The sequence below is a fragment of the Amphiura filiformis genome, chromosome 20, assembly GCF_039555335.1.
Source record: "Amphiura filiformis chromosome 20, Afil_fr2py, whole genome shotgun sequence".
NCBI classification, from domain to species: domain Eukaryota; kingdom Metazoa; phylum Echinodermata; class Ophiuroidea; order Amphilepidida; family Amphiuridae; genus Amphiura; species Amphiura filiformis.
The window spans coordinates 51,590,055-51,605,260 of NC_092647.1; the positions used below are offsets into that span (position 1 = coordinate 51,590,055).

The 15,206-nt window shown below is 35.3% G+C and overlaps 1 long non-coding RNA gene across 3 annotated transcripts; it reads left to right on the forward strand.

Annotated features, from left to right (window-relative positions):
- Positions 1–8,693: 8,693 nt before the first annotated feature.
- LOC140141958 (uncharacterized) lies at positions 8,694–11,840 on the forward strand. Of its 3 annotated transcripts, XR_011857495.1 has the most exons (4): positions 8,694–9,198; positions 9,715–9,771; positions 11,019–11,426; positions 11,463–11,840. It is a non-coding gene; the product is annotated as an uncharacterized lncRNA (long non-coding RNA). The 3 variants fall into 3 exon arrangements; XR_011857493.1 differs by lacking the exon at positions 8,694–9,198 and having other exon boundaries at positions 9,533–9,771; positions 11,463–11,839; XR_011857494.1 differs by lacking the exons at positions 8,694–9,198; positions 11,463–11,840 and having other exon boundaries at positions 9,528–9,771; positions 11,019–11,376.
- The last annotated feature ends 3,366 nt before the right edge of the window (positions 11,841–15,206 follow it).

A 15,206-nucleotide genomic window follows, 5' to 3' on the forward strand; every position in this document is an offset into this window, starting at 1 on the left:
GCCAAGGAATGAAATCCGGATGAATTCGAGACGTTTCACCTATAGCAGTTCGCCCGCAAAAATATAATGGACGCTATAATAAGTTTTATTTGTTACATTTTTTAAATGCAAAGTGGTCCACATTGATAAAATCAACATTATTTTATTTTTAAAATGTAGCGAAGGGTTCAGTAAACAAAGCACATTTTTAAATTAAAAGTTTCTACAAAGTGCACCACTCAATGAATTAAATAACATTTGGACATACTATAAAAAAAAACTTAATGGTCAATATAAATACAGTGTGTGGGTATGATGGTAAGTGTGTATCACAAAGTCTTCGTATTTACGAGCGTATTCGTAAGACAGGTACTGGGTAGATCTACTAAGGTAGATATTATAACATGCATTAATAAGTGTTGCAACCATGTGCTATTAACAAAGCAGGTCATGCTGATGATATTCATATTTCACGTCTCAATTACTCCTGATCCCATAGATTACTTTGTATGACCTTCATGACGTCATCAATAGAAGTCGATAATACTTTTCTTTAGGAACTTACGCAAGGAATCATTTTATCGACATTACATGATTAAATTAATTTCTATTTCAATGTTTGGAATTCGCCGTAGGAGTGACGTAATAATCGGATTAACTACCATAGCAATAGATGAATACAATTTTTGAATAGATAGTTCATGTGGTACCTATGCATTGAACCATAGATGTCGAAGAATTGCCGATCACTCGCACCTAGTTGTAAGATTAGTAGAGCGGTATTGTATTCAATCTATGATTACAGACATACACATGTGATGAGTGCAACCTGCTTGTAGTGCAGGGCTATCTAGCTATCTAAAATTGTATTTATCTATTGCTATGGTAGTTAATCCGATTATTACGTCACTTCTACGGCGAATAGCGATCCACTTTGAATCACTACCACTATCGAATAATACACTACTATATCTTATACAGAGTCTGCGATTAATTTCATTGGCCCAATAACATCTCGTTATTGTTAGTAATGCTTAATTCTGCTTGAGATATATTTTATCATTTTACTATCATTGCATCTTATTATATTTAGGGACGCACCATTAGACTTCAAGGGGTGGGGAGGAAAAAAAAAAAAAAAAAAACCTTTCCCTACCATCACTAAAAAAATTTAAAAAAACTTTCCTCACCCAACTGTATAATAAAAATAAAAAAACTTCGCCACCTTTGGCAGCGAAAAAAAAATCTTGCCCCGACTCCAACTTCCTCCACCCCCCTTGATGTCTAATGGTGCATCCCTTAGGGTGACGAAATCCGCAATATAGTCTATTTACATGTGAATTATGTTAATGATTGAATATCAATTTGTTATAGTGCAACGGACAAAAATCAATTCTATGATCTTTTCACTAGAATAACACACGACCCCCGAAATGGGGATTCTAGTGTGGCATTGTGACATCAGTCATTAGCCTCATTCATAAACATCATGAACATCTTAAAACCTGTTTTTTAAAGGTATTTTGTTATTAAATTATTAAACAATATAATATTAACGAATACTATTATTAATACCGTTAAAGAATTTCTATCTAACCCTATGGGCAATACCTGCTTAATTTTCACAATCGTGTCCGTTTCTCTCGTAAAATAAAATCTTTTATCCTGGTCAAGTAATTAGCTTACGCTGATTTTCCCGTGTTTAGTCAAATGAAAATAATATTGTGGAAGCTGCTTCTTGCTGCAAAGGTCGAGAAGGAAACTTTTTATAATACCATTTTATCCTTTAAAATCAACGAATATCCTATTGGCCATGGCCTTATGGATTGGACAAACAAAAGCAAAATAGTTACCAAAATCAGAAACTTTTTACATATGGCTTAATTAGGTTTCAGTGAATAATGTCGCTAGTTATGAATGCAAAATATAGCTCAGCTCAACATCGGTCATAGATGTCTAGCACTGAAAATCATCACCAAGTTAATCATGTAATAAAAGAAATCAGGAACTTTACATATCAACAATGTTTCTCTAATGTGTCAAAAACGTGTCTCCAAAATTTTAACGAAATCCGTTGATAGTAACTTTTCCAAAATGAAGTGAATTTTAAAACAGGCATGGTGCTTGAATGTAGTCAAACACTAGCAACAAAGGTTTCCCTTTGGCTCAGAATAAAATGATTATTAAAATAAGAATCCTTAGACCTATAAGGTTAGCAACTATTTTAAACTGTTCCGAAAAATTGTGTAGAAGAATTCAAATATCACAGATATACTTTTGTAGGATCTGTTGTTCTTGAGTTATGTGGTAAAGAGGGCTGAAACAGCAACACTTTTGTTATTCCATGCTGTTGTTCCAGAGTACCTGAAGGAACGTTTACCAGTTTCCGTATGAACAGAAGAATGAAAAACATTTTTATTTGCAACAAATCTAGTGTTGTATGAGTGAATGTTTATTTGTGAGTGAATGTTGTCCCTCAGGTACTCAGGAGCCACATTATTAATACATGTATACATAAGAATAATTCTAAAATAATCAGCCCGCTGATTTACCTTCATCCAATTGAGTTGTTTGTACAAATCCTTCACATGTAAATCCCTAACTATACACCCAAGAGTCAGTCTGGCTGCTCTGTTCTGTAAGACTTGAATCTGATTAATATATTTACTTGCGGCAGTTGACCAAATTGTACAACAGTAGTCGATGTGAGGCAAGATGATAGCATTACATAAAATATTACGAGTGTATTGATCAATATACCAACTTAACCTTTTTAAAACACCAAGTTTTTGTGATATTTTGCCAGCCATTTTTTCAATATGCTTATCCCATTTAAGTTGCGGGTCAAACCACATACCAAGATATTTAAACTCATTCACATTCTCAAGAGTTTCATTATTGATTTTTATTTCCAAGTCACCCATTTTTCTAGTTCATCCATTTAGAAATATGGTCTAGATCTTGGTTTAAACCATGCTCAATTTCAGACTTATTGTTTGAACTAAACAAAACTGCAGTGTCGTCAGCATATAAGACAACCTTACTTTTGTTGATTGCGTTGGGAAGATCGTTTATGAATAAAATAAAAAGAACAGTATGAGACACCGTATCGAATGCTTTTTTTAAATCTAAAAATACAGCCCCAGTAACTTCACCTTTATCCATGTTGTTAAAAATATAGTCAGTAACATCAGTTATTGCAGTAAGTGTAGAATGTTTGGGTCTGAAGCCAGATTGTGCAGTTGTTAAGAGCCCATTATGTTGAAGATATTCGTACACTTGGGTTTGGACAGCACGCTCAAGAATTTTATAGATGACAGGAAGGACCGAAATAGGTCTGTAATTGCTGCAATCTGACTTCTTCCCCGCTTTAAATATGGGTGAAACAATTGCCTTTTTCCACTCCTTGGGAATGGAGGTGGTGAGGATGGTAAGATTTAAAATGTAGGCAAGAGATTTAGAGCTCTTGTTGGCACCTGCTTTTAGAAGCCGGAAGCCGGAAGCTAATGTCATCAATGCCGGTGGCTTTGCCTGATTGGAGTGAGGAAAGTTGTTTCAGAATGAAATCCTCATCAATTTCCTTAAACTTGAAAGGAACGGTGGAGTAATCAACAGATTTGCAAACATCATCACCATCTCCATTCTCAAAGTTTTGAGCAAGCTTATTACCAATTTCAGTAAAGAAAAAAGCATTAGCAACTGTTTTGGGATCATTAATATTTTTACCATTTACAACAACTTCATTAACACTTTCACGGGTCTTTGATGGAAGAATAGATTTAATTGTTTTCCATAACTTTTTACCATCATGTTTGCTCTGCTCAATTGTATCTGTGTAATACGATTTCTTAGCATTCTTGATAACATTATTAGTTTCATTTTTCTTATTACGATACACATCCCAGTCACTAGATTTACCACTTCTTTGAGCAATTCGTTTAGAAAAATCACGATCATTGGATAAAGACAAAATATCTTTGTTAAACCATGGTGGAAGGTTACCTTTAATACGAATTTCCACTTTTGGGACATGTCTATCTGCCACCTGAATGAAATTGTAAAATGCTCATTAACAACAAAAAACCAAGCAAGTTTTTAAAGTATATGATTTATAGAATGCAATAGATCAAAGTATTATATTTTAATAATATATTGATTTAGACAATGAAAATCGACCCAGCATCTGCCCTTAAGATGAAGGTATTTAAAATAACGTTATAATCTTAAGTTTATTCCAAATATCATTCACTATTGTTTATGTGAGTCATGATAATCAAATGAGTAAAATAACGGACACCTGCTAGAATATTCTGGTTTAAATACATTGGAAGGAAGCCGGGTTCAGCTTGTGTACTTTGTGCTGGTCATCTAAAAAGCTGGCTAACAGGTAAACGTGAATTCGTGAGCTTCGAAGTATCCAGTAACTACTAATTTGATATCTTGTATCGTGGTGAATTGGTTCCTCCGTATAATCTTATTACTAACAGTACATTGCAACAAGCTGTTAAAACCACATTACATACTAAATTGCATATATAGAACCCTAGTAAGGATTTTGATAATATCATTGGTGGCTGTAACATGCACTAAAACATGTTAAATACATGTAATTTTTGTTATGATTTTATTCCAATTTAGAAGTCTTAATTAAGTCTCCGGTATATGGGAGTAACGAAGCCATAGGTAAAAATGTTTACTCAGACTTTGTTTAGAATTGAAACTATGTAAAGCCTTTGTGATATTGTATTCTTAGTGGAAACGCAAATACTTCAGGAAACGGTATCGAAATAAAAACGAGTATTAAATATTAACTAGGCGGTTACCCGTATTTGGCGGTTCTCGGCTGTCGCGATTATCTGGCTGATGGTGACTGTACTGTTAGTTTTTACTAATTTGACGTCAGATGACCCCTTGTGACCTCGAAATGACCTTCCAAAATTTGGCTCTAAATGTTGACTGTACCCACCACGTTTCATGCCCATACGACAGTTTTTAGTAATTTTACCTTGGATGACCCCAAAATGACCGTCCAAAAATTTGACTCTAAAAGTTGACTGTACCCACCAAGTTTCATGCCCAGACGACATTTTTTACAAATTTGACCTCAGATGACCCCTGGGTGACCCCGGATGACCGTCCAAAAATTTTACTCTAAAAGTTGACTGTACCCACCAAGTTTCATGCTCATACGACTAATTTGACATCAGATGACCCCTGGATGACCTCGGGTGATCTTGGCCCACTAACCGAAACAAACGTGTTCTGTCTGAGGTCCAGATGCACACACCCACCAAGTTTGAGGAACGTGCGACCCCTAGTCTCCGAGAAAATAGGCGGAAAACAGTTTTTATTAATTTGACCTCAGATGACCCCTGGGTGACCTTGACCCACTTACCAATACAAACTTGTTCCGTCTTAGGTCAAGATGCACCTACCCACCAAGTTGCATGCCCATATGACAGTTTTTACTAATTTGACCCCTAGATGACCTCTGGTGACCTTGACCCACTAACCAATACAAACTTGTTCTGTCCCGGGTCATGATGCACCCACCCGTCAAGTTTGAGGAACGTGCGACCCCCAGTCTCCGAGAAAAAAAGTTTTTACTAATTTGACCCCTTGATTACCTTGGATAACCTTGACCCACTAACCAATACAAACTTGTTCTGTATGGGGTCAAGCTGCAACACCCACCAAGTTTGAGGAACGTGCGACGCCTAGTCTCCGAGAAAATAGGCGGACAGACAGACAGACAGACAGAGTCACAGACTACCAGTATTATTATATCGATAATTAAAAGAAGTTTGCGCAATCTTAATCTTAACAAATACCCTCATTTTTTGCGGTTCAGTGGTTTATAATAATGTCATTGAATTTTCAGGATGAATTTATGATTGACACCGAATATCACCACACATCAAACTAAATTAGAATCTCTTCACTATTTATGCTCAAACATATGCCATTAGTCGCTAGCTATTACATAAAATTAACTACTCGATAGTTGCTTATTTTAATTTAAGGAAATACAAGGTCGTCATTGATAATTGTGTGTTGCCAAAATCGGCGTATTTGACATGTAAATTAGCTCGTCTTGTACACTTGTCAACAAAATGGAGCCAAATTGACGAAATAGAAGAAACAGACATTTATTTTTCAAATATTATACAATAAACCCTTTAACACACAAACGCATCAACAAATATGACCACGAATGTGGTATTAAACAGCACTACATTCCGGGTAGTTGCTTGGTTCCAGTGTCGATCGTAAAGTCTCACCACCATTTGATAGAAAAAACATTAAAATCATTCATACGTCTTCATAAACATGATAAATGTGAAGAATGAAATCCCACAAGAACATTTTAAATTAGACGATAACGCAGTAAAAGGCTATTATATGCCATTTATACATTTGCAAACGTTCTGGCATAAAGTAGCAGATAAAAGATTAGTTGCAAACTTTTACAATGAAGATAGCAATGTTTTCAAACGCAAAAACATAAGAAACGGTGAAACTTAAGTTAACCCACGCAGAAATTTTTATGTCAAATATATATCAAAAGTATATCAAAAATATGTTAAATGGCATGTTGATACAAATTTGATATATCAAAACTATGTCAAATAGATTTTGACATATATTTGATTGTATCAAATTATATGAAAAAAAAATTGAAGTATGTCAAAACTATGTCAAATTTAACTTAGATTCTCAAATGAAAAGTATGAGGTCAAATTTGTGTCAAAATTGTGTCAAATCTGTGTCAAATTTGACTTAAAAAATTTTTTGTATGTCAAATTTGTGTCAAAATTTACTTAGTCATTTTCCTGATAATTTCAGTGTGTCAAAATTATGTCAAATCCAACTCAGAAATTTTTTTTTTGTATGTCAAATTGGTGTCAAATTTTACTTAGTCATTTTCATGATAATTTCATTGTGTCAAATTTGTGTCAAATTTTACTTAGCCATTTTGTTGATAATTTCATTGTGTCAAAATTGTGTCAAATCCAACTTATACATTTTACTGACCAAATGCATGTACATTGTAAAATGAAACATTGTTTTATCTTTTTTAGCATCATTGAATTTTTAGAATCAAACATCATGATCAGTAGAGAATATGAATTTAATGACCGCATAGAATATTTACTGTTTATCATGGTTTATTGAAACTACATATCAAGACATAAGATCAAGATCTGACATGATATAAGGCTTTGTATAATGTGAAAAGAAACTGAACAAAAGGTGTTGTTCAACAATGTTTTAATATAAAATAATTCACTGACGATTCGTACAAAACGTCAGTGAATTATTTTATATTAAAACATCGTTCTTTTCACTTTTACCATGCGATGTAACGTGGGACTCTTAATGTTTTTTGTATAAATTAAATTATGTGACCCAGTGTGTGCCCAATGCTTCTGGTGTGTCCAGGCCGGGGGCACTCAACTTTAGAAGTGATAGTATGTGCCTGTCAATAGGCCCCTCTTTTGAAGTTGACTATACCCGATGACTCCTTTTTTTTTTTTTTCATACCCCTCTTTTTAGGTGCGGCTACCCAATGACCCCTTTTTTAGTTGCGACTACCCAATGACCCCCTTTTTCTAGAATGGTATCACTAAAATGCCACAACATAATGCAGCAACTTTCAAATTCTCTTATTTCAGCAAATTTGCATTGAAATTTGGACAATTTTGAACAAGAAATAGGATTTTGCTCCATTTTTGAGGCAGCCAGATCAAAGTAATTACGATTTTTGGTCATTGCAATTTTGTCCCAGTATTTCGAGCCAGATGGAGCAAACTTGTTCCCCCTTCCTCCTGTCCCCGGTCAGTATGCTTCTGGTGTGTCCAGGCCGGGGGGCACTCAACTTTAGAAGTGACAGTATTATGTGCCTGTCAATTGGCCCCTCTTTGAAGTCTACTATACCCGATGACCCCTTTTTTGAAAAAGTCATACCGATGACCCCTCTTTTGACTACCCAATGACCCCCTTTTTCTAGAATGGTATCACCAAAATGCCACAAAATAATGCAGCAACTTTCAAATTCTCTTATTTCAGCAAATTTGTGTTGAAATTTGGAAAATTTTGAACAATGAAATAGAATTTTGCTCAATTTTTTCAAGATTTTCTAGCCAATAACCCCTTATTTGATATCTATACCCAATGACCCCTGCCCCAAATATTTTGTACCGATAGGCCCCCGGATAGGCCCCTACTTCGTGATGCCAGTAGGCACATACCTTCACTTATAAAGTTCCCCCCGTCAGGCAGGGACCGTGTAGGGACCAGCTCCAGGAAGTCTCATGAATTAAGTTGCTTTGAGGCATCATCGGAAGAGCTGGCCGGGCCTACTCATTATGATTTACATAATTTTTAAGGATGGCATTACTAGTTTATAGCTATAAGCTCGAGATGAAAAACGGATCATTCCTAAGAGCCGTCTTGCTGAGTGATGTGCTATCAGAATTTTTACAATCTCGTGGTGAAAATTTATATGACCCCCCCTTCTGCCCACGCAGACTCAATCCATTGTTTGAACTAAGGGGTGAAGCGTGCAAAAACATTTATAGGCCTAGTAAGTGTCAGGAAAGGGAGCGGAACATGGACAAAATTTTGCGCTCTTCATGATAAATATTTTAATTAACTCCTATTTTTGGTGTAAATAAATTATGACCCCCTCCCATTTTGGCATAAACATTATGACCCCCCAGTATTTTCACGACCCCACCCCCATTCGGGAAAAAATGACAGCCCCCTATTACTAACAGGGCATTAATGCACTGGGCTAATGCAGCTAACCATTAAACCAAGGGAATTTCTTGTTTCGGTGCTCCTACATAAAGGAGGAACTTCCATTCAGAAGAAGAAAAAGAAAATGGCAGCTTGTGGTGGTGGATTTGAATTTTAACGGTTCAATTTTCGTTTTAAAAGCTTAAAGCCAGTCTGTCATGCCAACGGAGGAATGCATCAATATCATCTAGTCATGAACATTATATACAATGTGTGATTCGGTGGACAGGCTTGAGCTATTATATAGTAAACGAATCTTATGACTGCACTGCAGTGTGACGTGAATCATGAATGCATGCAGCATGGTGGGACAATGGAGTAAGATTTTAGTTTTGGCTGTTCATGCTGCTACTGAGTACCAATCAATTTAAGACTAAACTGCATCATCGGATGCTGTATGTATGGATAAAGCACATGGTAAGTATACAGTCAACATTTTTGAAAATTAAAAAATGTATTTTAAGCTTACCTATACTTCTACTTATACACATTACTACAGTACATCACTACATGTATCACTGTAGCTGAGACTAGGTATAATAGTCTCAGACTGTAGTCTGTACCAGTTAGGGTGCATCAAGTGCCCCTCATTTCAACCATATTTTTTGCTCCTAGTGTCAAACTGTACCATTTAACTAGAAAATCATCCCCTCCAAATTTAAATTCAATCGGAGGTCGGGAAGGGGTCCACGTGAGCTTAAAGTTCGGACAGAGGCAACCGGCAGCTAAAGTCCGCTGGCAGCTATTGTATTATGTATACAGTTATACACACACATTAATAGCTGCCTTTAGTGAAAGTTTTTATAGTACTTCAAATCTCAGACAATACTCAATAAAATGCAAATCCATTTGAACTAATCACAAAGGCAGCTATTTTCAGACATATTTGACGTTATAATAATAGCTGCCATGTGCATGTTTCTCTATTTACAGCCGTTTCTGCATGGAAAATGGGTCCATCGCGCACTACAAGCTTGAAGTTTGTGCATGGTAGGTGTTTTTAACTTAATAATGACAAATAAATCAGGCAGCTATTTAGTTTTTATTACGTTATACTGCACATCACTGTGGCTGCCTTATGAATAACAATGTAATAAATGTACTTTTACCATTGCTTTTTATTTATCAGTCCATATATGATACAAGTTTGGTAAATTAGGTAGTATCATTCAGTTTACGCTTTCTCAGGTTAGGGGTGGTGCAATAATTATGTGTACCGGGGGGTGAATTCTCAAAATGGTCTGCCAAAAATCGCGCTTGCCCCCTTTGGTCGTGCTAAAGAACCTTTGCCCCCCCTTTCGACGTGCCAAAAACCTTTGCCCCCCTTTGACGTGCCAAAAATCTTTGCCCCCCCCCTTACACATACAAGATTTTGGGGACCCCTAATTTAAAACCTTAAATTGTCTTAACATATAATGCGAGTGCAGCGAGATGGAAATTTTGCATATTTGAACGTGTTCTTAATGTTTTCCTACGCCTTTTTAGGGCGTAATATAGAAACGGTGCCCAAAATATCTGTGCCAAAAATTGCTTGCCCCCCTTTCGACCTGCCCAAAATGCTTGCCCCCCCTTTTGGCCTGCCAAAAAAATCGTTGCCCCCCTATAATTCATTTATATCAAAATGTCTTGCAAGTGATGGAGCAAGATAGAAAATGGACACCTAATCTGAGAAAGCGTAAACTGAATGACACTATCTAATTTACCAAACTTGTTTCATATGGACTGATAAATATTAATTAGCAATGGTAAGATAAGTACATTTATTGCATTGTTATTCATTGAAGTATTACGGTACGGTAACGTACGCACCGTACATATTTATGCAGGTTTCCTTGAAAAATCTTTTCTTTTAATTTTCTATGTATACCCGTGCTGTATGTAAAATTTGTATTGTATTTTTGGACCAATTTGGCTGCATGAGTATAGCAAATGTGTTAACTAAGGTTTGCCTATCATACCTTTAATAGAAATAGTTACGGTACTTGAGAACTAGGCATGCTTGAGAGCTTCGAAAATGTATTTTGGGTCAATCTGGGAGAAAAAATCCCAGGTAATGGATTCTTCCCTGATGGATTCTAATTTCTAAAAAAGAATGTGGAAATAGCTGCCCAACCATATACTCTTGATGATCCTGAATTTCTTGTTGATGACACCAAATATTTTTTTCAGTTGTTTCAGAAAACTACCAAATGTGTAAGCTTATTTAATTTGTAACTTTATGTTCAATTTGCTTTCAGATGCTATTGAAAAGGGATCCGAATGCGGCAGGAATAGCAACTCATCAATGGCGACTCATCAAGAAGAAAATGCTGTACATATCAGTTATGCAAAATGAGGAGTTCAGAATTCAGATTTTACGCAAAGAAGAATGTGAAAAAAAGAACCTTGCTAATTTTGACTCGGACTGTTAAAGATCATGCAGATCTGGATCATGCACATAAAACTTAACTTTAAAGACCATTTTTCTGATTCATGATTTCAAATGGATCCGTCAAAACTTCGCACTAATTATGTGTCGTACTAATTATTGTTTAGAATACATGAGTGGCAAACTTAAGACTATTTTTCTCACTATTTGGCCCCCAAAAAGTCAGATTGCTCTTTCCGACCGATCAACAACTTTATGTGAAATAATCTGTATTAAGGTCACAACAACTTTATGTGAAATAATCTGTATTAAGGTCACAACAACTTTATGTGAAATAATCTGTATTAAGGTCACATGTGTTTGTTTTTGCATACCGTATTTGAATTTTAATTAGGTATTAAATTACTCGCAAAATATTTTACAGGTCAAGCTACAAGTTAAAAAATATTGGTTGAGAGGTAGTCGGGTAAATAGTATATCAATAAATATTGGGCGTAAAGCATCCAATTCTGTCATTAATATGTTTTCATCAATATTTTCAGTGATTTTTGGTTTTCATTGGGCAAAACTTAAGCTTAATGGAAAATTAAGCCCTCCGTGCCCCTCACCTTTGTGGTGCAGCCATGTGATCACATTCTGGCATACTTTTGACATAACCAAGAACTACATGTCAAATATGTATCAAATTTATTTTGACACAAATTTGACATATCAAAAACCGGGTATGTCAAATATGATCCTGTTTGACACAATTTTGCACAAATCTGAATATTTGGTGGCATTTTTTTGCCCTCAAGTGGGATTTCCAATAACTTGGCACTGACTGGAAGCTGTGCATGCACCTGGGCAACAGGGTAGAAAAGGATTCCCTGTGCTGGCTCACCTCAACGGCAGCTCCACCACTGCATTCACATCAGTGTGTCAAATATGATCACGATTTGATACAATTTTAACATAACCAAGTACTATGTCAAATATGTATCAAATATATTTTGACACATATTTGACATATCAAAAGTATGTCAAATATGATCCTGTTTGACATAATTTTGACACAAAATAATATTTGACATGATTTTGACACAAATGTGATTTGACACACTTTTGACATAGAACTATGTCAAAAATATGTCAAATTTTTTTATACAAATTTGACATATGTCAAATTTATGTCAAATTTGTGTCAAATAAATGTCCCAATTCTTATCGTTTTTGTTTGACATAATTTTGACATATGTCAAAATTGTGTCAAATTTCGGTCAGGGAAACTACATTAGGACCCAAACATATTTGAAAAACAGTTGATTACACAAATTTAAGATAAATAAACTGTAAAAAAACAAAGATCACTTTCAGAATAATTTTATTATTATTGTCGTTTTTTCATTAACAATCTTCTTTCTATCGTCAACTAGACTTCTCCGTTGTCCACTTGCATACTTGCATACTCTGGCTATTACATTGTTTAAAACTCTGATTCAATTAATTTGTGCACAATTGATAGATTTTCACATCTGATCTTTTCAGTCACCGTACTCCCTCTGTTTGTTAACTCGGGCTTTCGCGATAAATAAACTGGCAGATTCTAAAATTAGAATTGTTTAGTATTGAAGTACCATTATAGTTATGCCATTATGATATGTTGCATTCAATATTATAAGCCTACGTATACTTTACTTTTACTGTCACAAATATAATTATATAGACTTTTTCATAACCTTTGTACTAGTATTTTGATGTAATAAATATCAGTATAATTTCGAGTTCAACTGAATGCGTTCATCATGATTAATAACATATTTTTATTTATCAAAAATCGACTATGGCATAGTTAAATCGTCAACATGTCTGCCATATTCATCATGGCACCCAGACAATAATGACAATAATTACCTACTAACTCCTTACTTAGGGGCCGTGTATAAGGCCATTACGTAAGATCATCGCGCATTACAAAAGGGAAACAATAAATAATTGACAACGTAGGAAACCAAACCAGGTGTTACCTGTAAGATGTAGTACCTCGTTAAATTAATTTGCCGGAACCGTCGGTATTTTGTGCGTTTCTTTGCTACCTTTTGTAAAGATACAGGTGACTGTTCTTGTTAGAAACTATGTGAACGTTTATCAATTTACTTCTGCTCTCTTATATAGTCTCACAGAAACAACATCGATCGTTGACCTGATATTGAATATAACTTGACTCCATACTATTACCTCCACTCAATAAAAGGCACACTCATATTCCGTTACTTATTAAGTATTGTAAGTTAAATGTGGTAAGGTCAAGATGCTGATGTGATTTGGCTTGGACTCAGTTCAATCTCTGAATTTTAAACAACCTAAATTAATTATTATTGCAAAGAGCCTCTGTTATTTTTCCTTAGAAACTGTTTCCCTCTGAAATTTTTTTGGTGAGATAAGGTTCAAACTCGCCATCTTGAAAGAAATCTTTGGGTGGTAGGTGGGAGCGTGGGCCCCTCCCCGGGGGGGACCACGTGAGTTGTGTATCGTGTGTGGGACGGTGGGATCAATGTGCTGGTGTGGGTTGCATGTGGGGATGAGGGGGTGTGAATTATGTGCTTGTATAACCAGTACAATTGAATACATGAATACAAAACCCACCCAAGTCCATGGGAATTGATTTTGAGAGAAGAACCTGTGTATCATTTTAATTCCTTCAGTTATATTTACCTGGTCAATATGGTAAGTTTTACGTGCAAATGATTGGATTAACTTGTATTAGGTATGACGATTAGCATTTCAGGGACTTCGTGGGGTTCATTTTAAATTTTGGACTTGGGTGTTTTTTTTAATCATATACAAAGACAACAATGTTCGAATGAGATTACCACTAGTAAGGTAATACAAAATAAAACACACAGGTATGTATAATGTTGATAAGCATTCTGCCATGTAATATAAACCACACACTTTCCTTGATTAAACCTTTTTTTTTTTCAAAAGTCACTCTCTAGCAATGAATGTGTTACAAGTGGACTTTTATACATACTGGATTTCAATCAATGTGTTACAAGATTCAAATCATGGAATTGGGTGATTCTTTCATACATGCTATTTTTCACATGCTCAATAGACACAGAGGATGAATTTGAGTTGTTCTTTCATACATATGACAGGCCTATGTATCGCATCAATTTCCCATGCTTAACTCAATTTGGCCAAAGTATGGACTTGGGTGGGTTTTGTATTCATATATTCAATTATACAATGCATAACATACTTCCACTCACGTTCACAATAGATCAAATGTGTACTTTAATCATCAGATCGATAGAAATTTTGGCTCTCGGAAATGTGCGCGAGCGTAATACGGCACCGTTACATAATGTTTAAATGTAATTGTATGTCAAGTTTAAATAGCAGATTGGGTTACTGTACAACTTCTTTGAAAGAAAGCTGTACTGAATGGATTTAGATATAAAAAACAGCAGCAGAGGAACACCTATATAACACATATTGTAATATAAATTCTTGTGGATGGATTATCTGCGTTTACGTAAAATCACTGGCTGAGGAGCTGGGTATTCAACATACCTTTCAGGACTCATTTCACATGGAATAAGAATTACAATTACATCACATAAGTCTTGACAACAAGCGTAGTAACAGTATTTTAATTCGTTCCGCGTGGATTTAGATAAACTTAGCCCTTATTGTGCACAGCTAGTCAACCATTTTCCTTATTTCAGGCCCAAGAGCCACCATCATTAACCTTTTTGCCAAACCTCTAGATCGTTTGAAATATATTATACAACTAGGCAAATGCATATTATCGTTACTTTATTTTCCAGCTGGTTATTTATTCATCCCGAATCGTTATTTTAAAATATTTGTGCCCACTCATATAAATTGCTATGTTTTTGTCTTGAGAAAAATATATAGGAAATCAAACAGTACACTTAGTTCAGTTTTCCACACTATGGAACACCTGTTATTAAAACTGTCGTTATTATTCGCGTTTTTCATGCTATTTCATTGACTGTTTTAATTATTGCAGAGGTCGTCGTCCTCTTCGATGATATTTAAAATAGGT